Consider the following 23779-nt stretch of genomic DNA (forward strand, 5'->3'; position numbering starts at 1 on the left):
TGAACCTAGGTTTCCCTGACTCCAAAGTCCATGCTCTTAACTGCTCTTGCTCGACTGCCTTCTCTTATAATAAAGATATTTTAAAGTCTAGTGAGCTTTATACTTTAAAAAGCACCTTTGCATACACTATTTCCTTTTAGCGGTACAATTCTTCAACGTAGTAAAGATGGGTATTGTTATCCTCATTTATAAAATGAGGAAACAGAGGAATTCAAGGCCGCTGCTCCTGAGTTAACGAGTGTCATTCAGCAGCCTTACACAATAACCGCGCGCTCAGCCCCTTCTGGTCCCAGTCCCTGGAGAACCTTCCTGCACTTCGCAGAAGTAGCCGATGGGGTCCGCGCGAGTCTGGACTAGGCCACTGCTGCCTCCACCACAGGCGCCCGGGCGATCACGGCGGGGAGCTTCCCATTTGCAGTGACGCGATCGGTGAGGCCATACAGTGACGTAGAGTGACGTAACTTACCCGGAGCTGGGTGCCGGCAGGGCAGCCACACCCTGGGGCCCCCTGCTCAGGAGGGCAGCGGATCGGGCGGGTGGGGGAAAGCCGCAAAACCCGCGGGACCCGACCTCCCGGCCCTAAATCCGCGGTTCCCGCTTGCCCGCCACTGATCGGTTGCTACGTGACGCCAGCGCGCAGAGGCGCGTGCGCGGCCACGGCGGTGTGCGTGAGAGCGGACGCGCGCCGCGGCGGCGGCGGCGGCGGCGAGGACGGCGGCGACGGCAGGGGCCGAGGGGGCGGTCGCTACGAGGCGGGTGCGGAGCGGGCGGAAGAAGCGTCTGTGCGGGCGGTGAGGTCGCAGAGGAACATCGTGGGGGTGAGTAGCCGCGGCCTCGCCAGGGAGGTGGGGCCTGGCCGCACCTGCTGCGCGCGCCCCTTCACGCTCCTCATCTGCTTTCTCCCGGGGCAGGGAAGGAGCGGGGACGGGGGCTGTCGAGGGTCAGTTCCTGGGCTCGGTCGCTGTGGGAAGCGGCAGCAGCTGGCCGGCGAAGACTCTCTAGTCCTGGAATGTGTTGTAGGCAGGAGGTGTTTGGGGACCTCGGGGTGGCTCTGCCAGGCTCCCAGGCCAAGGAGTCGGAATCCCGAGAAGCCCGGTTCCTAGAGCAGCCTCGCATCCTGCCTGAGACGAGCCGGCGCGAGACCGAGACGAGGCGGAACCGGGGACGCCGAGGTTGGGGTCCGGAAAGTTTGGCACTGCTGGGGCCGTCAACTCCCCTGCCTTGGCTGGGCTCTGAGGCGGGGCTGGTTGTTATGGAGGGAGTTGTGAATCAGTGCCTGCGTGCGGCGTCAGACACACCCACGACCTGGAGAAGGCGATCTGTCAGTGTACAGAGGGGGCGGCCCACCTGTTGCCTAGTGTTTCCAACTTCGTGTGTGTGCGCACGTGCTTAATGCACGCCCCAAACTTTGTCGGCCCTAAGCATTTTATCACATTGTTGCTACAGGTTTTGCGGCCAAGGGGCGGCTAGCCATCCTCAGTTCTTCCTCATAGACTCACATCAGCTGTTTTGTTTCCCTAAGCCATGTTGTGCTTTTGTCGTTATTAGGGTCGAGGAAGTGTGGAGGCACCGGTTTTTCTTTTTCTTAAAAGTAGCACAGGCTTGTTATTTACTAAGCAGAAAATACAGATTTTGTTCAGCGTGTGAGCTGGAAAAATGTCGATGGTCAGACAAGCCTGATTAGGTGCAGCTGATCATCAGCCCAGTGCTTTCTTCTCAGTGCGCTGGACTCCCTAGTGGGTAGATGTGTGGCTGCAGTAGTGACCGTGCTCGGGAGAAAGGAGTCTTAGAGGTAGGAAGGAAGTCAGTCTTTTCTGACCGTTGATGAAGGCAGTGCGGTAGAAAGACAGGCTATACCGAAATTTAATCATGATTTGTGCAAGAAAATTGAAGAAAATAACTTGTAACTTCTCATTCGGATCTAAAATTCTGTGATTCAGTTTCATAACTGAGGATCTGTAAAGTATGTTGTTTGAGGTTCTTACGTCTTGGAACCAGTGATAACCTTGCACTGTAGCACTTAGGGTACTCGGAATTCAGTATCTTTTGCGCTCTAAACTATAATAGCTTTTAGGACAGGAATCATGTTTGTTTTCTTCAGGGCCATATCTCCAGTACCTACAAAAGTGCCTGCCACAGAGTAGGCACGGAATAGATATTTATTATATGTGACACCGTGGATAAGTCATAACACGCAGCTAGCTCAGTCCTTCAAGTAGTTAATACATGTGCCCCCTCTTCCTGGTATTATGCTGCATATGAGAGGAAGACTGTGGGATTACAAATGACATAAAAGACCTGGCTTTTTTCTTTTAAGGGCAAACAGTCTAGCTCGGAAAATAAAGCATATTATATAAAATAATTATGAAACCAAATGAGGTAGTATGTAAACAGGTGCTATGTGAAGTCCTATACATTAAGTGCAGTAGAAATTTAGAAAAGATAAGACTTGTGGGCTGAATTAGTGAACTGTTCAGAAGAGGTAAGATTTCGTCTCATCTTTGAAAGAAGTGTAAAATTTCTGTTAGAGAAGAGATAAGTCATATGTTGAGAAAATAGTGTGAATTTGGTCATTGGGGGATATATTGCGGCAACTTACATGTACCATGAGAGGGGAAAATTGGAGAGATAAGGTTTAGTAGGTTGGGGAGGGAAAGTGTTAAGACTAAGGCAGGCTCATCGCATCCCACTGATAACAAGATGGAGCCTACTTTCCTGGAGGGATGGGAGTTGTGTTACTCAGAGTAGAGTCTTAAACAATCATAAGTGTTATCCTTACTTAAAATGAAAGGATATTATCGTTGAACCAAAGTCAGATTGTTGTATACCTGTGATTTCAGTACTAATTTGAATAAACGCCTCACTAATGTGCGTGTATCTTATGTATTTAGTCAGCAGCGCATGTCCTCATTTCTAAAATCTACCTATGTGCTTGGGCCGTTCCATTGGAAATTTACTGAAATGATGTACCCAAAGCAATTATCGAGCTACTCTCAGTGACACAGTTTTGCTTGGGATTATCTCTTATAGTGGTCTGAGGTTTGTAATTACTGCTGATCCTGTAAAAAATAAAAATAATGTTAGCTGGGAAAGGAGTCTATTTGAAAAAGGATACTCAAAAATGTTGACAAAAAGATTTGAGAGAATTAAAGATGCTGCTCTTAAATATTGAACCATTAGTCTTTATCTTTTGTTGTTATGTGAGCTTTCTTTTGAGTGTTGCATAAACCTGCACTTGAATTGCTAACCTGTGTAATGTTGCAACATCAAATGTTATTTAACAACTCAGCAAATATTTATTGGGTTCTGGCTATGGCTAGGCACTGTGTTGGGTGCCAGCAAGACAAAGAATAAAACACAGTATACCTGAGATACCAAGTGTTCATCGGGGGGACAAACACTAACCATGATGTGCTGTGATAAGAGTTCACCACTTTTGGAATGAATAAAATGCTGAAGGAATAGATCACTTTGGCTGGGGAAATAAATTGATAGAGTCAGGAAAAACTTTAAAGAGAAGACGGTGGAACTTAGCCCTGAAGGTTAAGTAGTATTTTGCTACATGGAAAAAGGAAAACAGTCATTCCCGCCAGAGGGGAGAGTATAAGCAAAATTGCCGAAGATTGAAATTGAATGGGAAAACCTTGAGTTTATTGTAGGCTTCTTGTATGGCAGAAGTGATGAGACAGGAAAGGTATGGTTGGAGCCAAATTACAAGGGGGTCTTCCGTTCTAAAAAGTCTAGTCTCCCTCCTTCCAACACTACCCCCGTGTTGGTGATAGAGAACCTTGAAAGGTAGAATAATCAGATCAGAAAGTTAACAGGCAGTTCATATGCAGAACTGCATTAGAGCCGAGAGGGCAGGAGACCAGTTAGGATGTAGGTGAGAGATGCTGGGACCCTGAAGAGGGACAGTGGGAATGGATGGCTTGTAAAGATATTTGAGATGTTAAAAGTCTCTAAATGTTATGAACAGCTAGAGGTGAGAGAGAGTGAGAAGTCAAAGGTGACATATCCAGCTCGAGTAACTGGGGATTATGAGGACATTAAATTAGAAAACACAGGAGGAGGAATAGATTTACAGTGGAGGGAAGAAATGATGGCATGTTAATTTTAAGGCCCATGTGTGGAGTTTAGAGAGGCCCATTAGGTAACTAGAAATTCTACTCCAGAGTTTATGAGACAGTTTAGGAATAATTGTAATGTAACTGACAGCCTCCAAGGCTATGCAAGTAGTACCATTCTAGGACTTAGTATAGTAATTAATGCTGTGGACTTTGGAGTCAGGAAAACCTGAAGTCAAATCTCTGTTATGCCACTATTGATTGGGATGGGTAACCTCGGGCAAGTAATTTAGCATCTCTGAACCTAAGTTTCTTCTGAAAAGTGGGGTTAATAATATTTTAAAGAATTGTTGTGGAGATTAAGATGGTATGTGCACAGCAGTTAGCACAATGCCTAGCTGACATATGCTTAATAAATGACAGCTGTTGCTATTAGTAGTTACAGTTGCAGAGGTAGCAGAAGAAAAGATATTCCTATGCAGAAAAGTTGAGAGCGAGAACTGGAAAGGGCAAGGAGTGGAATTTTTGGAAATCAACACTTAAATCAAACTTAGATGGTTTCTCAAGCTTGAGCATGCATCAGAAATACCTGGAGGCTTTGGCAAAACACGGATTTCTGAGTCCCACCCCCAAAGTTTCTGATTCCGTAGGTCTGGGTGTGGCTCCTGAATTTGCATTTTGAACAAGTTCTCAGGTGATGCTGATGTTGTTATTCCCAGGACCACGCTTTGAGAACCACTGATTTTAGAGGGTTAGTGAAAGAGGAACCAGCATAGGGGCTAACAACGAGATTGAGTTTGTTGGAGAACCCAGAGAGACTTTAGAGAAGGATAAGGAAATAACAGCCTGCAGACTCTCTAGATCCACCAGTCTGCTTTCCAGTTCGATGAACCTCATCTCCTTCTTATTTCTGTTTTCTCCAGAATTTGGTATAATGCTTGGCACACTGTTTAATACTGTTCTTGTGCATGATTGCACATACTCAAACACAGATTTCATTCATCCTCATATCTCTGTTGGGTCTCAGACAAGGTACTGTTTCTAAGTTTACAGACACACACACACACACAAACACAATAACTACAGAAAATTTCTTTCAAATACCTGATGCATAGCTAGATGCTTTTGACTTTGTATTAGATTCCTCCCCTCCCCGCCCACTTTTTTTAAATGTCAGAAAGTCCAATTTGCAAAATAATTGTCAGTAACAAGTGTCAAGATTACAATCTGTATCTTGTATTAGGCACTTTGCAGGTTTATAGGGTAAGCAAATAATATACTCACTGTACCTGGGATGTTTACAATAGGATGGGCAAAACTTAAAGGAAAGAAACAGGGTGAGATATAATCACAGAAATGTGGAAGGAGAGGAACCAGAATATAAGGACTTATTTCTTGTACGCCGATATACTTTGGATCTTACATGTCTCATATACTCGTATAGCACAAAAGTTAGTCCTAATCTATGATTGGAAGTTATAAGAGAGTTCTGCTGTATAAGGAAATCAAACAGTTGTGCAAAGATATAAACACATTGAAAAGAGATTTCAGGAGTTAAATTGTAGCTAGATCAGTTAGCTAGTCACCACACTTCCTGGATTCTTGTTCTCTTTCATTTATTCTTTCTGCTAACATTCATTAAGTATTTACTGTGTGCCAGAAACTGTGCAGAGTGCTGCACATAGAGAGATGCTCATTGCTCTGGGTATCCAACACTGGCTTTAGTTAGGGGGTATGATACTGTGTGAATGAGTGTGCACACACTTTGTCAGGGGAAGATCTGATGCCTAAATTTTATAATCTTGAGAATATATTGATATGAGTAGACATCAAGGACTTGAAGTTAAATTCATTCAGCCGTATGTATGTATGCAAGGGGCCATGAGAAAATACAGAGATATATGGAAATTTTTTAAAGCAATCAAAGAATATATAATTTGGTAGAGCAGAAAAACATATTTACAATACTACATAGAATATGGTAAGTGCTATATAAGTATTGATCACAGACTAGGTTCTCCAATACTTGTTGAGCACCTGAGTGTTCAGTTTTGATTTCAACTCATAAGCTATTATAATGTTCCAGAAATTATAACATGTCATAAATCCACATTAATCTCCTGGGCTGCCTTTTGGATCTTTATATGATGCAAAAAATATTCTGGCATTTTGTGTCCTTGTTTTCTTGGTTTGGGAAATATAGTATATAAGTAACAAGATCATTAACTACTAGCTACTGTTCATCAAGTGGCTGTATTATGCTAGGCCTTTTCTCTAAGTCATTTAATTCTTACAATAACAACCTTGTAAACTGGATATTATCCTCATTTTACTAATAAGGCAACCAAGTTTCAGAATGGGGAACAGTTTGCCTGTGTTCGTGGCCAGCGAGGTGGGACAGGGCTTCAGCCCCACGCTTGGTCTCCAGAGCCAGTGCTCTTCACGCATGTCAGCATGGGGCCCTAGCATGCAAACCTCCTGGTGAAGAAATCCAATCTTGTTTCTGCTGATTCGGGCAAAGTTGTTTGAGAAGTTAGAATTTTAATAACTGCCTGAATGATTGAAAACAGTTGATAATATTGTTAGGAATGGAGGGGGAAAGGAGGTAGACAATTAAAGGTCCTGAAGCTGATTTTCCAGTGAAGACATGCTATATTTGACCCAAAACTTTTTAGTCAACTGACCGGTTATTCTACATAAACATTCAGATTTTCCATTCTCTATGTATAGGTGCAGTCTTCTAGAGGAAGAATTGTACTTTTCCATGCTAATGACATTTAAAGTAAATTCACAACTACTTTTTTGACACTTAGGGAAAAATATCTTGCTGCTCACCTCAAACAATGTATACTTGAGATTTCTCAGCTAATCTTCTTGCTCTCCACACCACTTATTCCTTTCACCCACCCAAGTGTTTATTTTTAAATCTATTTACAAGCTAAATACTTGTCTGTATATCCTACTTCTGGTTTAATGTTCTTATTCTGATTAGATTTATCCCTTTTGGGTCCTATTTTGTACATTCCTGGAAATATCGATTATAATTATCTTTGTAAAGCATAGGTGATTTCCACTAATTTCATAATAAATTTTTAAATAAAATTATAGTGATACAAATGGATAAATATTAAACCCTGTGTTTGTTATCTATTGCTGTTTAACAAATTACCTCTAAATTTTGCTGCTTAAAACAACAGACATTTCTTATCCAACAGTATCTTTGAGTCAGGAATTCAGTTCAAGCTTAGCTGGGTGGACTCTGACTCGATTGCAGTCGAGCTGTGACCAGCCTTGCAGCAGTCATCTGAAGGCTTGACTGGGGCTGGAGGATCTGTCTCCAAGATGGCTGCAGCCTTAGGTCTTTCTAGGGCTGCTTGAGTATCCTCACAACATGTCAGCTGGCTTTACCCAGAGCAAGTGATACAAGAGAAGAGCAAGGAGGGAACCACTGGCCTTGTATATCCTATCTTGATGACACACACTGCCACTTCTGCTATATTCTGTTTGTTAAAAATGAGTCACTAAGTCCAGCCCACACTCAAGGGAAGCCAGTTAGGCTCCACCTTTTGGGGAGGGATGTCAAAGGATTTGTAGACGTATTTTAAAACACCCATAAGTACTTTGTCATATGAAGCCATTTCCTCAGCTGAAATTGATTGTCTCTGTTGTAGCACATGCTGTAACCTTTCTGACTTGTGTATTCACAGTATTTTCTGGAATGCTTTGGAGAAAAGGTAGTGTTTTTTTTTAAAATCTAAAGCAAGTTTTTACTTTTTAATTTTTTTTCTGGCCATGCCACGCGGCTTGCGGGATCTTAGTTCCCCAACCAGGGATTGAACCCAGGCCATTGACGGTGAAAGCACAGAGTCCTAACCACTGGACCGCCAGGGAATTTCCGCAAGTTTTTATAAATTAAGATTTCTTGGGGACTTCCCTGGTGGTCCAGTGGTAAAGAATTCGCCTTCCAATATGGGGGACATGTGTTCCATCCCTGGTCGGGGAACTAAGATCCCACATGCCGAGGGGCAACTAAGCCCGTGCACCACAACTACTGAGCTTGTGTGCCTCAACGAGAGATCCCACGTGCCGCAAAACTACAGAACCTGCACGCCACAAATGGAGAGAAGCTTGCATACTGCAATGAAAGATCCTGCATGGGGGCTTCCCTGGTGGCGCAGTGCTTGAGAATCCGCCTGCCGATGCAGGGGACATGGGTTCGTACCCCAGTCCGGGAAGATCCCACATGCTGCGGAGTGGTTGAGCCTGTGCGTCTGGAGCCTGTGCTCCGCAACGGGAGAGGCCACAACAGTGAGAGCCCCATGTACCACAAAAAAAAAAAAAAAGAAGAAGAAAAGAAAAAAGATCCTGCATGCTTCAGTGAAGATCTTGTGTGCCCCAACTAAGACCCGATGTAGCCAAATAAATAAATAAATAAATAAAATAAATATTAAAAAAAAGGTTTGTTGGTGATTTTTTAAAAGTTTTGCATCTGTCTCATTAGCTTTATTTTCAATACATCTGGAATCTTTTCATTTTTATCCTATTTTATGCATTTATTCTTATATAATTTCATTTACACTTATTTAGTAGTTTTCATAATTAATCCTAAATAGAACCAAACATTTCTAGATAAATTAATTTACCTTCCAAACTTTCAGAAGAGTACTTCCCTAACCAGTGTCTGAAGGCACACGTTGTAGTTTCCATAGAACACAGACTTTGGGTTACATGATGAGCAATAAATGAGTCTATTAACTTATATTAAAGTCCTTTGGGTACTTTAGAAACTTCGTGAATAGGTCCTAAAGTAGGTCCATTAAATTCCAAATCTCATTCTTTAGAAGGTGTATGTATATAGAATATAATGGATTTAGTCAGGAAACCTTTTCAAAACGTGCCACAGTTTGGTTTATATTTTGGGACTATTTCTTTCTTTTTTTTTTTTTTTTAAGTGTCAATCTTTACCAATTTATTTTATACAAAACAGTAGCAATGTAGAATATGGGAATTATCTTCCGCTGCCACACACGCAAGTTGTGAACATTCCAAGCCAATGTATACAGTTTGGAGGGGAAGGCTAAACAATAGCATCAACCATGCTACTGAACATAGGAATTTTTTATCTAAAAAGACTAAAAATTAGATAGCAATGTCTTCTTAATATTGCTCTCATCATTGAAGACAGAAGAAACATAAAAAGTGACTGTTTTTAAGATTAAAAGGGACTTTATTTCTTTAGATGGTAACCAAATCTTGACTTCATCACCCCTACCTTCTACAAGTATCAATTGCCTGCTTGCTTTTTCTTCTAATTTTAACCTAATTTTAGATAGACAGAAAATGATTCTTATATAACCTTCACCACCTTCCCCCAAATGTTAACATTCCTCTATATCTTTTCAGAAATATTTGATGTATATGGCATATTTTTATATTTATTCTTAAACATAAATGTCACCTACCATATTACTGTACTGCATCTTGCTTATTTTTCATTATATCCTGGAGGCTATTCCATGTCAGTACATGAAAAGGCTGCCTCATTCTCTATAGCCAGCTGCATAATATTCCATTGTATGGATGTTGTCAGGAAAAATTGTGAGAGACTATGAAATGGACATAAAAGATTACCGACTGTCCTATCTAGTGCACTCTTCCGGGTTATCTGAGCCTATCGTTGTCTTTGCACTATTTCAGAACTCTGTAAATTGTAGGAAACTGAGAGTAATGCAGATGATCCTTGTACATAGAAATGCAAGTGGATGTTGTTGAGTGGAATGCAACTGAACGTTGTCCTGGGGATATCGAGCAGTTTTGCGGCATTTATTTGTAAAGCAATTTCAGCATTCCAGATAGCCTATATATATGTATGTGTGTTCTTTGACTTCTCTTTGGGACTGATTTTATTTTCTTCCTGGCTGTTCATTAATTAATGAGTTAAATAAAATCTTTGACATGTTTTATATTTGCATGATTTTACTTTTTAAAAAAAATGCCCTTTTAACAGATGTACTATAACAAGTCCTTTTTTGATGGACATTTTATTTGCTCATGCTTGTTTTCAATAGTTTTAATCTCTAGAAAAGTCTGTGCTAGCCTGAAGCAGTACTTTGTGATTACTTGCCAATGAGATTAGTGGATGAGACAGTTTTGATAATTTTTCCATCAAACATTATGACCTGGTCCTTGTCCTCAAGGAGTTTATGGCCTAGTGGAGAAGGAGTAGAAATGATATCAGATGAAGAGTAGCAGGGTATTGGGTAATTTCCTAAAGGAGACCTAAGTTTAAGTTCCCCTAAGGGAACTTGCATTGGCTTGCTTTCCTCACTGCATGTGATTTTCTCATAGGGCCCTCATCTGTGCTAGCTGGAGCAGAACTAGACAGCCCTCTCCTTGGGAAGCTGGGTGCCAGTGTTCCTGTTTTTAATGCTGGCTGTGGAATTAGTTAAGTTGGGGAGTCAAATGGAAACCCATGGCTCCAGTTACCAGCAGAATGGGTTATTTGTTCTTACAGACAGTGGCATTAGCAAGAGACTATAGTGGAGTCATATAGTTGGGGGCCAGAGTGGGGTTAGTGGTTATATTCTAAAGTCAAAACAGAATGCAAAAATCAAGTAATGTCATGGGCTTCCCTGGTGGCGCAGTGGTTGAGAGTCCGCCTGCCGATGCAGGGGACACGGGTTCGTGCCCCGGTCCGGGAAGATCCCACATGCCCCAGAGCGGCTGGGCCCGTGAGCCATGGCCATTGAGCCTGCGCGTCCGGAGCCTGTGCCCCGTAACGGGAGAGGCCACAACAGTGAGAGGCCCGCGTACCACACACACACACACACACACACACAAAAATCAAGTAATGTCAAAATATTCTTTAGGAGATCCTTTACTGCCTACAAAGTGCCATGTCATGGTTTTCTTAATACATGCACACCCCAACATAAGCTAATTTGGATTAGGAGAATTTAATTTTACTAGAAGTTTTATTTGACACCCCTAATTTGGCTTAACACCTCACTTCATGAGTGCCACCATTACTAAGCATTTCCTGGCCTGCCTCAGTAGCCTCTACTATGAAGCTATGTCTGCAGTCATGTAATCAGTGGTTTGGTAAAGTTCTTTCAGATACTTAATAGCTTTTGTGTAGTAGTAATAATCTTGTGTGCATTTGCATTGTTTTCATTGATTTCTTTGCTCTCTCTATGTTCTGTCATACCTCCATTAAAGTTTTAATCATCTAAACCTTAACAAATTTACACTTTGTTAACTACTGAAGTAAGTATGTACTATTTATTTCAGTGGTTATTAAACTCTTTTGACATGTGGAAATCACCTGTTGAGAGTTTTTAAAGGAAGAGTTAATGGTTAATTCTCCTAAGGCAGGGTAACTATTCTACCACCTCTCTACCTCTCTGTTATCAGTGCTTCTCTAGCGCCTTCAATTAATTCTTTGCTGCCTCCATTTATCTGTCAGTGGTTAAGCAATGTATGAAATCACTCGTACCTTCTGTTTCAGGCTTGATTATAGCAAGGAGCATATAGTCATTGAGTGGAGTGATGGCGAGCTCTCACTATTTCTAACTCCTTCTATATACATAGTTGAATTCATAAGTTAAATTTGAATATGTTGTGACTCCTTTGTGGTAAGAATTGACCTAATTCAGGTGAAGTTGGGGAGGAGATTCCCAGGGAGCTTCCTTTCATCTATCTATCTAATACTTCTGAGGAGACACCTTAATAAGCACTGATGTTCAAAGAAGGCTTCCTGGTGAGGGTGACACCTCATTAGGCCTAAAGAAAGAGAGCTTACTTATGCAAGGAAAATGTATTTTGGGCAGAGAGATGGCTAAGTGTGTCACAGTAAGTGGTTACGAAGTTCGATGTTGCTGAAGCACAAAGTGAGAGGCAGGGCGTCCTTAGGGAGGAGGCTAGAGTGTAAGCACGGGTCAATTCAAGAAGGGCTGTGTGTGTTCCACGAACTTGTATACCAGCCCAATGACCATAATACAATCAGTGTGATTTTATTAATAATGTGATCACTAATAACTACCATTTGTTAAGCACTTACTATATGCCAGGAACTGTATTAAGTGCTTTATAGTTATTATCTCATTTAATACTCTGGGATATTCACAAGTAAAAATATGGAGGTGCAGAGAAGTTAAGTAACTTGTTCAAGGCCATGTCTAATGAGTGCAGTGAGTGGATTCCAAATTGCAGAGGTCTGACTCCAGAGCCTTTTAATTGGGAGTATTATTTTAAAAGTGTTAAGCAGGGGAGTAGTGTGATTATATATTTATTAGATTGATTATTCTGTAAGCTGAGTGGAGATGGAATTGAGGGGGACAGAAGCTGTTGAAGTATTTCAGGTAAGAGATGATTGAAACCTGAACAAGAATAGGAGTTACTAGATAGGCATAGGAGGGATGAATTAGAGGAATATTTAGGAGGTAAAGTTAGGAGATCTAACCAATTGGTTAGATATGGTGGAATCAGGGAGAGGAAGGAGTCAAGGAAGTCTTACAGGTTTTTAGCATGGATTGCTGTGTGATGACACCACATATTAAGATAAAGGACAGTGGAGGAGGATATGCATTAAGAGATTAGTTCGGTGTTGAGTATGTTGATTTGAGTTCCCAGTAGGGACATGCAGTAGAGTCATATTGCAGGCATATGAATCTGTTCAAATGAATCTGAGAGTCACAGGAGTGGCCTGGGCTAGAGATAGAGATTTGGAAGTTAGTAGGAGGTAGCTGAAACTGGGAGGATAGATAAATAAACTCACCAGGAAGTCACAGCCCTGGGAAACACAACTCTTAAAGAGACATTAGTGAAAGAATAGACACATGGAGGTAAAAGGAGAACCAGGAGAGTACACTGTCACAGAGACTAAGGGAGTAGTGTTTCAAGAAGGGTGTGTCCATATTTCAGAGAGATCCAGGAAGGTAAGGATGGAAAAGCGAATCTTGGATATTCCAATCAAGAGGTTATTGATGACCTTGGTAAGAGTGGTTTCAGTGGAGTGGTGGGCTGATAGTGAGACTTACGTGGATTCAGGAGTGAGTTGGAGGTTGGAAAGAGGAGGCCAGGGGTATAGATAATCTTATGAAAAATTTGAATAAATACTAGAGAGGTATTAGAAAGTATGTGTGAAGCACAGCATTGAAAAACTGGCCCTAAACTCTGCATACTGTCAACCTTGGCAAAGCTGATGTGGGCTCAGTCCAACAAATTGAAAGTCTTTGAACCCTTTGGGGGGTGTAGACTTAACTCCTGAGAGTCGGAGTCAACTGCTTCCTCTGTAGCCTCCCAGTGAGTCCTTCAGTTTGCTCTAATTTGTATGTCAATGCAATATACCTCAGGAAATCATCACCAGTGCACATCATCCTGAACGATATTTTGGTTCAAAAAAAAAGTGATGGGAGAAGTTGGTGGAGGAAACCCTGGGGAGGAAAATGATAGTTATGGAGTAGCTGTTAAGTGTCAAGCATGTACTGTGTCCTGTTATTTCATTGCATTTTCATAACCACCCTACCAGGGGTGTGGCTATCCCCATTTTCTGAATGAGGAGATTGAGAACCCGTAGCCTTATCTCCCCTTATCCTAGGTTCTGCCACCGATGTCTGTAAGCTTGGACAAGTTTCTCAGTTTCCTCATTTGTAAAAAACCGTGGTTATTATCCTTAAGTCCTTCCCGGCTCTAGGGTTCTAGGAATCTGTAAATAGTTACCAATAGTGTTGCTGTTTGGGCATGAAAAAAGGCTGTTAGGGGAATTTCCCTTTCTCAGTGAATTAGTAACTTAACAGTAACACTGTCAGGTTGTCCACACTAAATAATTTATTTTCCCATCACACAGTGAGTACCCATTACGTACGTGGCCTTAGAAGGCTACTGTAAAATAAATCAAGTAAATGGGCTCGGTGACATGCTCTCCATCAGTTGTTACTAGCCCCGGGCACATGGGCACATAGCTACCTGCAAGACTGTGTGATGATTTTAAAGTGTGTTATAGGTTAAGTGCTAAGTATTTTTATTAATTTAGGAGGTACTCTGGCATGTGGCCTTTAAAAATTACATTATTATCATAAATCTTGATTAAGGCAACAAAACATATTTACTGTGGCCAGCTTCACAGCTGGGGTGAAATATTTTATAGTGTGTATAATGAGCCGCTAGATGATGGTGATTATCTGTTCACATCTGAAAAACGAGAGTTGGGAAATTAATTAGACGCTTTAAAAGTCTATTTAATTGTGAAAATTAATTTCAAGTAACAGTATCACATGCCCAGTGAGCACTAAATAATTGAGGAGGAGGAGGGAAAAAAGGAAATTATGAGGCTTTCAAACCTTCTTAAGTCCATTTTGGAAAATGGTTAGAACAAAAATGTAATGCTAGTGTGATTTTCAGAGACATCCTTTACAACATGATGTATAAAGAAACAAGATTAGCAAGTAATAAGCATTTTTAAATTAAATATTCTCCCAATTTCAAGCCAGTGTGTTCTAGGTACACTGATCCTGGCAAGCAGAGGTTATGGTTATGGACTCTCTCCTCAGAGGGCATTATGAAAATTTATAGGAGCAATTTTATTTTCTAATTTGGTTGAGATGCATTATTATTTTATTATAAATTATTTTAAAATTTCTCCCTTATAGCTAATGAATTTTTATAAGTGATTAGTAGGTTCTAAATCTATGAATTTTATTAAAGAACAGTAGGTAGCATAACACAATTTTTGTTATAAAAAGTGAGCATTGGGACTGATAGGGTTGATGGCCACTGCATTAGTCTTCTGTTGATGTGCCACAAACTTACAGCATAAAACAACAGCCCTTCGTGATCATTTCTGTAGGTCAGAAGTCCAGCATGATATAGCGGTATTCTTTGCTCTGGGTCTTACTAGGCTGAAGTCAAGGGGTTTGCAGGGGCTGTGATCTCATCTGAGGCTTGGGGTCCTCTACCAAGCTCATTAGTTGTTGGTAGAATTCGATTCCTTGTGATCATGTAACTGAGGTCCTCATTTTCTTGCTGGCTGTCAGCTGGGGGTCCCTCTCAGCTCCTAGAGGCCACCCTGAGGTTCTAACTACATGGCCCTACTCACAACCTGGCATCTTACTTCTTCAAAGGCAGCAGGAGAATCTCTCCGGTTGACTATAACAGTGTCTCATATAAGGTAGCCTAATCACATGACTGACTATCCCATATTCACAGGTGCCGCCTGTACTCAAGAGGAGGGGATTATACAGGGCACGTACACAGGGGAGAGGGAGGAGAATGGGGGGTGGGGCCGTCCTAGAATTCTGCCTACCACAACCACTAGTATCACATCTTCATACCTGTATCTCTTGTATATGTCAGTGGAGTTCAGTTATTTGAAACAGGACCACACTAGCTACTTCAAGCATTCATACAGATATTGAGAACCTACTGTGTGCCAGGTACTTTTCTAGGCACTGAGATGAACTGCCCATGGAGCTTATCTTCTAATGATAAATACCTAATGATGAAGATAATAAAATGGAGTAGCAGGTGAGAAGTGGGGGGGGGGGTATTCTTTTAGGTAGGGTGGTGAGGGAGCAGAGAACTGAATGATGAGTAGCCAGTAGTGGGGACTCTGAGAACAAGATATTCCGAAAGGCAGAGGGAAGGTAATTATAAGGACCCGAGTTCAGGGGTAAGCTCGTCTGTGTTTAAGGAACAGCAAGGCCAGCGTGGCTGGAGCAGAATGTGAAGAGAGGAGTAGGATATGAGTTCGGGGAGGTGATTGGGTGACAGCTCATACAGAGCCCTGTAGGCCTTGGAAAGGGCATGATTTTTTTTATATTACATATTTTTATATAATTTTTTTATTAAAGTATAGTTGATTTACAGTGTTGTGCCAATCTCTGCTATACAGCAAAGGGACTCAGTTATGTACATATAGACATTCTTTTTTTTATATTCTTTTCCATTATGGTTTATCACAGGATATTGAATATAGTTCCTTGTGCTATACAGTAGGACCTTTTTTGTTTATCCATCCTATATATAATAGTTGACATCTGCTCATCCCAAACTCCCAGTCCTTCCCTCCTCCAACCCCCTCCCCCTTGGCAACCACAAGTCTGTTCTCTATGTCTGTGAGTCTGTTTCTGTTTCGTAGATAGGTTCATTTGTGTCATATTTTAGATTCCACATATAAGTGATATCGTATGGTATTTGTCTTTCTCTTTCTGACTTCACTTAGTATCATAATATCTAGTTGCATCCATGTTGCTGCAAATGGCATTATTTTGTTCTTTTTTATGGCTGAGTAGTATTCCATTGTATATATGTACCAAATCTTCATTCATCTGTCAGTGGACATTTAGGTTGTTTCCATGTGTTGGCTATTGTGAATAGTGCTGCTATGAACATAGAGGTGCATGTATTCTTTTGAATTATAGTTTTGTCCAGGTATATGCCCAGGAGTTGCTGGATCATATGGTAATTTCTTTTTCTTTTTTTTTTTGGCTGCACCCTGTGGCATGTGGGATCTTAGTTCCCCGACCAGGGATCGAACCTATGCACCCTGCAGTGGAAGTGCAGTCTTAACCACTGGACTGCCAGGGAAGTCCCTTTTTTTTTTCAAATGGTAATTCTGTTTTTAGTTTTCTGAGGAACCTCTACACTGTTCTCCATAGAGACTGCACCAACTTACATTCCCACCAACAGTGTAGGAGGGTTTGGAAAGGGTATGATTTTTATTCAAAGATAGGAAGGCATTAAAGGGTTTTAAGCAATGGAGTGACTGATCTGATTTACATTTTCAAAATATTTGTATTGAGAAAGGGCCTCTGGGGGTGGGGGAGGTGTATAGATACAAACAGATACATTCTGTGAAGGAAGTGAATGCAGTCACGAGTGCAGATGACAAGGTATCCTGGCGAGCCTGAGGTCAAGGAAGGCTGCCTGAGGAAATGGTACCTGAGTTGCACCTGGAGGATGGGAGGGGAGAAGAGGAAGGGGTCCCAGCAAGGGAACAAATTATGTCAAAACCCTGTGGCATGAGAGAGCTTGTCATGTGCCAGGGAACATTAGGGGAAATGGAGTCAGATAGGAGCCAGATTCCAGAAGCCCCAAAGGCCTAGTTAAATGTTTTTCCTGTTCTCTTACGTTAAGAGGCTTGGCAAGCCACTGAAGATATTTAAGTGGGGGTGAGGGTCATGGAGGGGTTGAGGGAAAGGGTTCATAATCAGTCTTATAATGTGACATTCAGTCTGGCTGCTGTGTGGAGGACAGCTTGGGGTGACAAAAGGGAGATGGGTTAGGAGCTAAGCGATGGTCCAAGTGAGAGACAAGGGTGGTGAGGACTAGAATGGCAGCATAGAAGTTGCCGAGAAGTAAATTGATTTGAGAGCTCATTTAGGACGTAACATTAAAAGACTTGCTGATGAGTTAGGTATGGGTGTAAGGTTGAAGCAGGTGTCATTCTGGTTTCCATAATTGGATTCACTGAGCTGAGGAACATTGTAGGAGGGCAGGCTTTTTAGTGGCAGAGAGGACGTAGAGAGTACGAAGTGAGTTTTGAAGTACCTTTGAGGTAACCAAGTAGAGATATAAAGTAGGCAGTGGGATATAGAGGTCTGGAATTCAGAGAAGAGAGCCGTTAATATCTATATGGCCTTTTTTGGTTAATTTTGAGGGCTTAAATATGCTAGAAACTGTATTAGGTTCTGGGAGTGTAAAGATGATTAAGACATTCATTCAGTACTTGTTGAATGAATTTATGTTATTGCTTTCTGGAAGTTTGCTTACCAACAATCAATAACAAAATCACAGGGCATTGTTGATGGGGGCAGTGATAGAGGGAAACAGAAGCTGATTCCAAATCGTATAAAAGGGGCACCTGACGTAGATTGGCAATGTCTGTGAAGGCTCTTGCTGAAGGGTGTGAGGTCTGTTCCGAGCCTTGAAAGAGCAGGCAAATTTAGCCAGACGAGGGGGATATAAGAAGTTCCAGTAGTAAAAGCTTGTTCATATTAGAGAAGACGATGAAATCTCAGAAGAGCCAACAATTCCAAATCCCTGGCTTTCTCTACAGGCTGGACAAGTGGTGGTAAGGCAGCATCTGTGCTTAAATTGGGTGTTTTTATGGTGATGGTGGTGGACCTCTGATGTAGCCATTCTTGCTCTGCAGCCCTTTTGGAAAGAGAGAAGAGTATTCATAGCTGGCAGGGACTTCAGAGAACTTTAGCCCTTTCTTCTCATTTACAAATGAGGTTACCAGTAGCCAAAGAGGATACCTTGCTGATACCTTGTCAGCAAGTCTGTCTCTGGGCGTCCAAGGTAAGGTTCTTCACACTGCTACAGGAGGCCCAGTGCCCTTTAACTATGTATTTCCACATTCTCTGACATATTTATATGGAAAGAGAGTGTACTGGAAATACTCAGATGCTGCCATTGAGTATTGCAGGTCTCCACGTGGGCTGTGTCTTTGGAAGAGAAACTGAGAATTCTCTCTAGACTGTGTTTGTACCCTCTTTCTTTTTTTCTACCCACTGTATCTTTGTCCTTTTCTTCATCATGTACTAGCAACGAATAATAACAACAGTATAGTTGTGCAGTGATAGTAGTGGTTAATATTTATTGAATATTATGTGCTGGGCACCATAGTAATTGTTTTACCTCATTTACTTCTACCAACAGTCCTCCGAGGTAGCATTTTAGTACTACCAGAAGAGAACATGGAGGCTTAGAAAAAAGGTTAATGTGTCAAGGATTACACAGTAATAAATGGTGGTGCCAAGATTTGAACTCAAGCAGTGTGACTTTGGATACTCTTTACTGCCTTTCCTAAGACAATTTATAAGCAGTGCTGTCCGATAGAAATATAATGTGAGCTACAAATGCAAGCCATGTTTGTAATTCAAAATTTTCTGGTAGCCATGATGAAGGAAAGAAAAACAGGTAAAATTAATTTAGAAATATTTTTATTAAGCCCAATATATCTAAAATGTTGTCATTTAAACATCTCAGTGTGAAAAAATAAATGAGATATTTTCATAAGTCTTTGAAATACAATGTGGATTTTATAGCATGTCTCAATTTGGACTAGCCTCATTTTCAAGGGCTCAATAGCCACATATGATGACTGGCTACCGTTTTGGCCCATGCAGCTCCAAAGGGGCAGGAGAGTGAACGAAAATTCTGACTGTTCTGCTTAGTGGAGCCAGAGAGAGAAAAAACCTGCTGAAAATCCACAGATGAAGGCAAACTGAAGAAGGCAGAGTGGTAATTCCTGGGTCTGATCCAGTGAGCAGGGGCTAGGGGAGTTTTCTCTCCCATTGCCCTGAAGCTAGGTGAGGTATCTTTTTTTTCTTCCCACATTGAGACTCAGCATTTTTCTGTAGTGTTACTCATCATGGTTAGTTTTCATAGTAGTCCAGTCCTTAAGCGCTTTTGGAAATAAAGAGGCATTTGTGGCTGGCCACCAGATATTGCAACATTCTTTCTGTGGGAAAGAGGTAAGAATTCTAAGGCTTATACGTTACTTGCTTTTGGAATGTCATCTTTTGTTCGTTGGGGAGGGGGTGAGATTGGAAACTGTAGTGATCATTTGCTGTGTGATCTCTAAGTTACAGCTGTTACAGCACAAGGAGAAGAGTAATTAACTTTTTAAGTTTATATTTATGGGTAATGCTCATCACCTGTTACTTTCTTTGCCCTGTAGCTAGGCTCATAGTAAGCCTTCATTCACCCAATTGTTTGTTCAGTTGATTATTAGCTGAGAAGCAAATATACCTAGAACTGAGCTATTTGAATCGTTTCCTTCATGAACTTCCATTCTTAGACACTTGCTTTCCCTGGGTCCTTCGCCTTAGAAAAAGCAACACAGACTTATCCTAACAAGCTAAATAACATCGGCGTGTAGAAAGAATGAACAGCCCTGTCCTTCCTCCGTTCTGAAAATGCAGACCTGTGTACTGTCTAAAAGCACATCAGGAGTGTTATATTTTTGTGAATGGAAAAATAGAATAAGGATATATCAAAGATTTTTACCAGAATGTTGACTCTCAGGATTATACTGTTGTTAATGTTTGTTTACATTTCTGAAGTATCTGCAGAATTTACAGTTGAAAAACCTTAATAAATCACTAGACACTTAGCAAGAGAACACCAAGAAAGGGGCTGCATAATAATTAAGTGGTATTGTAAGTTTAAAAATATTTGGAAAATGTGAGAAACATCATGCAAAGTGTGATACAGGGATATAACCTTGATTAGTAAAGTGGAAATTTGGAAACCAAATACCTGCTGAATATTATGGGGAGGGAGAACTTCTTAATGAAAACATTTGGCTATAAACAGTTGAGAGATATTTTTAAGATGAGCACATGTTATTTATTTATTTCTGCATCAGGTCTTAGTTGTGGCATGTGGGATCTATCACTGCGGCGCGTGGGCTTCTCTCTAGTTGTGGCGTGTGGGGTTTTTTTCCCCTCTCTGTAGTTCTGGGGCGCAGGCTCCAGAGCATGTGGGCTCTGTAGTTTGCAGCACTCAGGCTCTCTAGTTGAGGAGCGTGGGTTCAGTAGTTGTGGCACACGGGCTCAGTTGCCCCGTGGCATGTGGGGTCTTAGTTCCCCGACCAGGGATCGAACCCACGTCCCCTGCATTGGAAGGCAGTTTCTTCACCACTGGACCACCGGGGAAATCCCTGAGCACATGTATTTTTATAATCAATTCCTGAGAGTGACATGGAGTCCCACGTTTGTGTCTCCAACCTATACTTAGATCATTTCATTTCAATGTATTATTTGTTTATTGAATACTGTCCTTGTGGGACACCAGGGAGAAAGACCTAGTAACCACCCTCCAGGAATTTGTTTTGGCTATTTTTAACTATTAAAAATCTGTTTTTTACTAAAACTCTATTCCCATCAATAGTTTCTCATTTCTTCTCAAATTGCTTCTCAGGAAAGTACAGCAAGTCAGAGATCATCTATATCAGTGTATTCATCCTTTTGTTTGGAAAAAAAAAAAGGCCTCCTTTAGATAAACAAATATTTCAGCACTTTTTAAAGTTTCCACTTCTTAAAATTTTTTAAAATATCATTTAAATAAAAGATAAATCAATTCTTGTTTTTAAAGAAGGAAACACTTCAGAAGTACATTGCATTTAAACATAAACCTTCCCATTCACTCCCTTCTATCCCTTCACTCCCACCCCCCTCCCTGGAAGTTACTACTGTTAACAGTAGGTGTGTGGCCTTGCAGTCCTTTTTTCCATGTATGTATTTACTTAATTAGTTCAGTAGATATTTAAGTGCCTTCTTAAATATAGAAACACACATATATTTATATTTACATAGTTGGATCCTATTGAACTGAGGCCTGCTCTCTGCACTTAACTGTGTTTTGGAGCTTAAGTCAGAACTTTCAGATCTATTCCCTTCTTATTAACGGCTGCTGCATTGTAGGGATGCACTGTAATTTATTTTCCACCCCCCCCCCACTTTCTGCTATTACAAGCAATGCTGAATTAATAATCCTAGAAGCAGAATTACTGGGTTATAGGAAATGTATATTTAAAAATTTGACAGATTCTGCTAAATTAACCTCTAAAAAGCTGAACCAGTTTATATTTCCAACAGCAATATGAGATCATTGTTTTCCTACATATATGATTTAGTTATAGAGATTTAGAACTTGAAGGGACCACAGAATGTGGCCCAACCCCTTCCACCCCTTTTCTAAGGTAGAAAATGAATCTCAGAGACTTGAAATGATTTGTCCAGATCTTACCCAGCAGAACTATGAGTACTTCCCAGTTTCTGATTCTGTGTTCTCTTGGAGGCATCTTAGTTTAGACACATTTTATAGTGCAAGTTTCTGCCATACTGTTTGTTTCTGTTTCTTTTCTGTTGTTACTCGAAACAAACTTCCTTTTCAGTTTCACATTTTCTGATAGTGCCCTGAGACTCCTGCCTTTGCCATCTTGTCTACATGGAACATCTTTCACTTAATATCCTTAAAAAGCTACCTCCTTCCATTATTTAAAGCCCTCCTTATCCACAGGGTGTATGCATTACTTTAGATTTCCCCATAGGTACAACACAGCAAAGGAAGTATTTTATGAATCTTCCTCATCGGCAGCTGACCCTACCCTGTTGGCCAAGTAAAACATAAGCTTCTTCTTTTATAAGCTTGGAGAAGGAAATAGACTGCAGGCATTGGTCTATTATAGCATTTCTGCTACATTTGATCATTTTATGTCAAATAATGTGATGACATTTAAACTAAATGAACTCCAACTTAATAACATTAAAAATTTTATTAATTACAGTTTATTTTTTTCTCTTAAAAATAACAAAGAATGTAGGCTACTTATAAAGTATAAGTGGAATCTCCTCCTCTTGTGTTAATATATTTATTGCTAAGGTGTCTGCATTGGAGGCTTGTTTCTCTTATAAAGGCATGGTCCTGGTATATTTTCTTGATGGGCTATGAGAATTTGTGTCAGTGACATCCCAAATTGGTGCTCTAGCTGAGCTGGTCACATATCAAGATGATAACTTTAGGTAAAGAATCAACTTATGAACTTCTAAGGAACAGAGATCAGCCTTGATGCATAGTTAGATCGTGATAAAAGAGATAGAATTCAGTATTAGATCTGAATTAAATTTGGTCCATGAATGTTGTTTGGAACTGAGGATAGCAGTCTAATCATAAGCTTATCAATTACTCAGTAGCATCTTGGGGGTATTAGTGCACAGAATACAGAAAGCCCATCTGTTACTCTTTAGAGTTTTTGTTCTAAAACAGAAGGAAAAAAATGTACATTATTCTCTTTTTTAATGGATTTTATTCTTCCACAGTGTCAGTGAAGCTTATATGTGCACTGGAAGAGTGCACATATAGGCAGGCCACATATTTGCATATTCATGGGGGTTTATGGAAGATTTGGGGTAAGATTAAGTTTGGAATATGAAGGATGACAGTTTTACAGGAAAAGTCCATTTTCCTAGTCTTAAGAGACGTGGACTTCTTGAACTTTTTGCCTAAGATTTTGTTCCTGAAATGCAAGTTATTTGCTTGACACATGCTGTTCATCCCCTTATTCTACATACACACTATAGATTTGGATTTGGCTGTAGATTTGGCCTTGGCCATAAATTTGGGTCAGTGGCTCTCAGTTTGAACTGTTAAGTGCTAGACTACATGAGGATAATTATCTCTGAGTTTTATTCTTTCTTTTCATTGCAGTAGAGAATGGTATGTTGGAGGAATAAAGACAATGCTCATAAAACCAAGGGAAGGGATTATATAGGGGAAAAAAAGAACAAAAGGAAGACTAGTGTAATATGTGAACATTTCCTTTAGATTATATGCTAGAATGGCAACAAATAAATTTATAAATCAGGATTTTAGGTGGACTAATTTCTCAGAACTGATCTTCTTTTAAATATCACAGAAAATAGCCGATAGGGTTTAACAAACTGCATCAAAGTATGCACAGTAGAACATTTTTATAACATCTACAAATGAAAAGCCAATTTCCTTTATGCAGACAATAATGCAAATGTTCACAGTAGCTTTGCTACAAAGAAATTAAATTGTTGCAATTGATGATTCCACTGCTTTAATGGGAGTCCATGCTATAATAACCTTTATTAATTAGGAAAATATATAATTTAAATCTGGGCAAGAATATTACAGACCCATAAGTTGCCACTGAAGAAATTAAAAAGAAATGGCTGTCC

The 23779-nt window shown here is 40.6% G+C and overlaps 1 protein-coding gene across 1 annotated transcript in view; it reads left to right on the top strand.

Moving 5' to 3' along the window:
* The first annotated feature begins 718 nt into the window (after positions 1-718).
* The window catches only part of BTBD9 (BTB domain containing 9), a 405922-nt gene continuing 382861 nt past the window's right edge, over positions 719-23779 (top strand). Inside the window, exon 1 of the mRNA XM_029243461.1 lies at positions 719-818. The gene's annotated coding sequence lies outside the window, so the exon portion shown is untranslated. The remainder of the gene's footprint in view (positions 819-23779) is intronic.

The sequence above is a fragment of the Monodon monoceros genome, unplaced genomic scaffold (assembly GCF_005190385.1).
Source record: "Monodon monoceros isolate NGI ecotype Baffin Bay Population unplaced genomic scaffold, NGI_Narwhal_1 Super_Scaffold_3, whole genome shotgun sequence".
In the NCBI taxonomy this organism is placed as follows: domain Eukaryota; kingdom Metazoa; phylum Chordata; class Mammalia; order Artiodactyla; family Monodontidae; genus Monodon; species Monodon monoceros.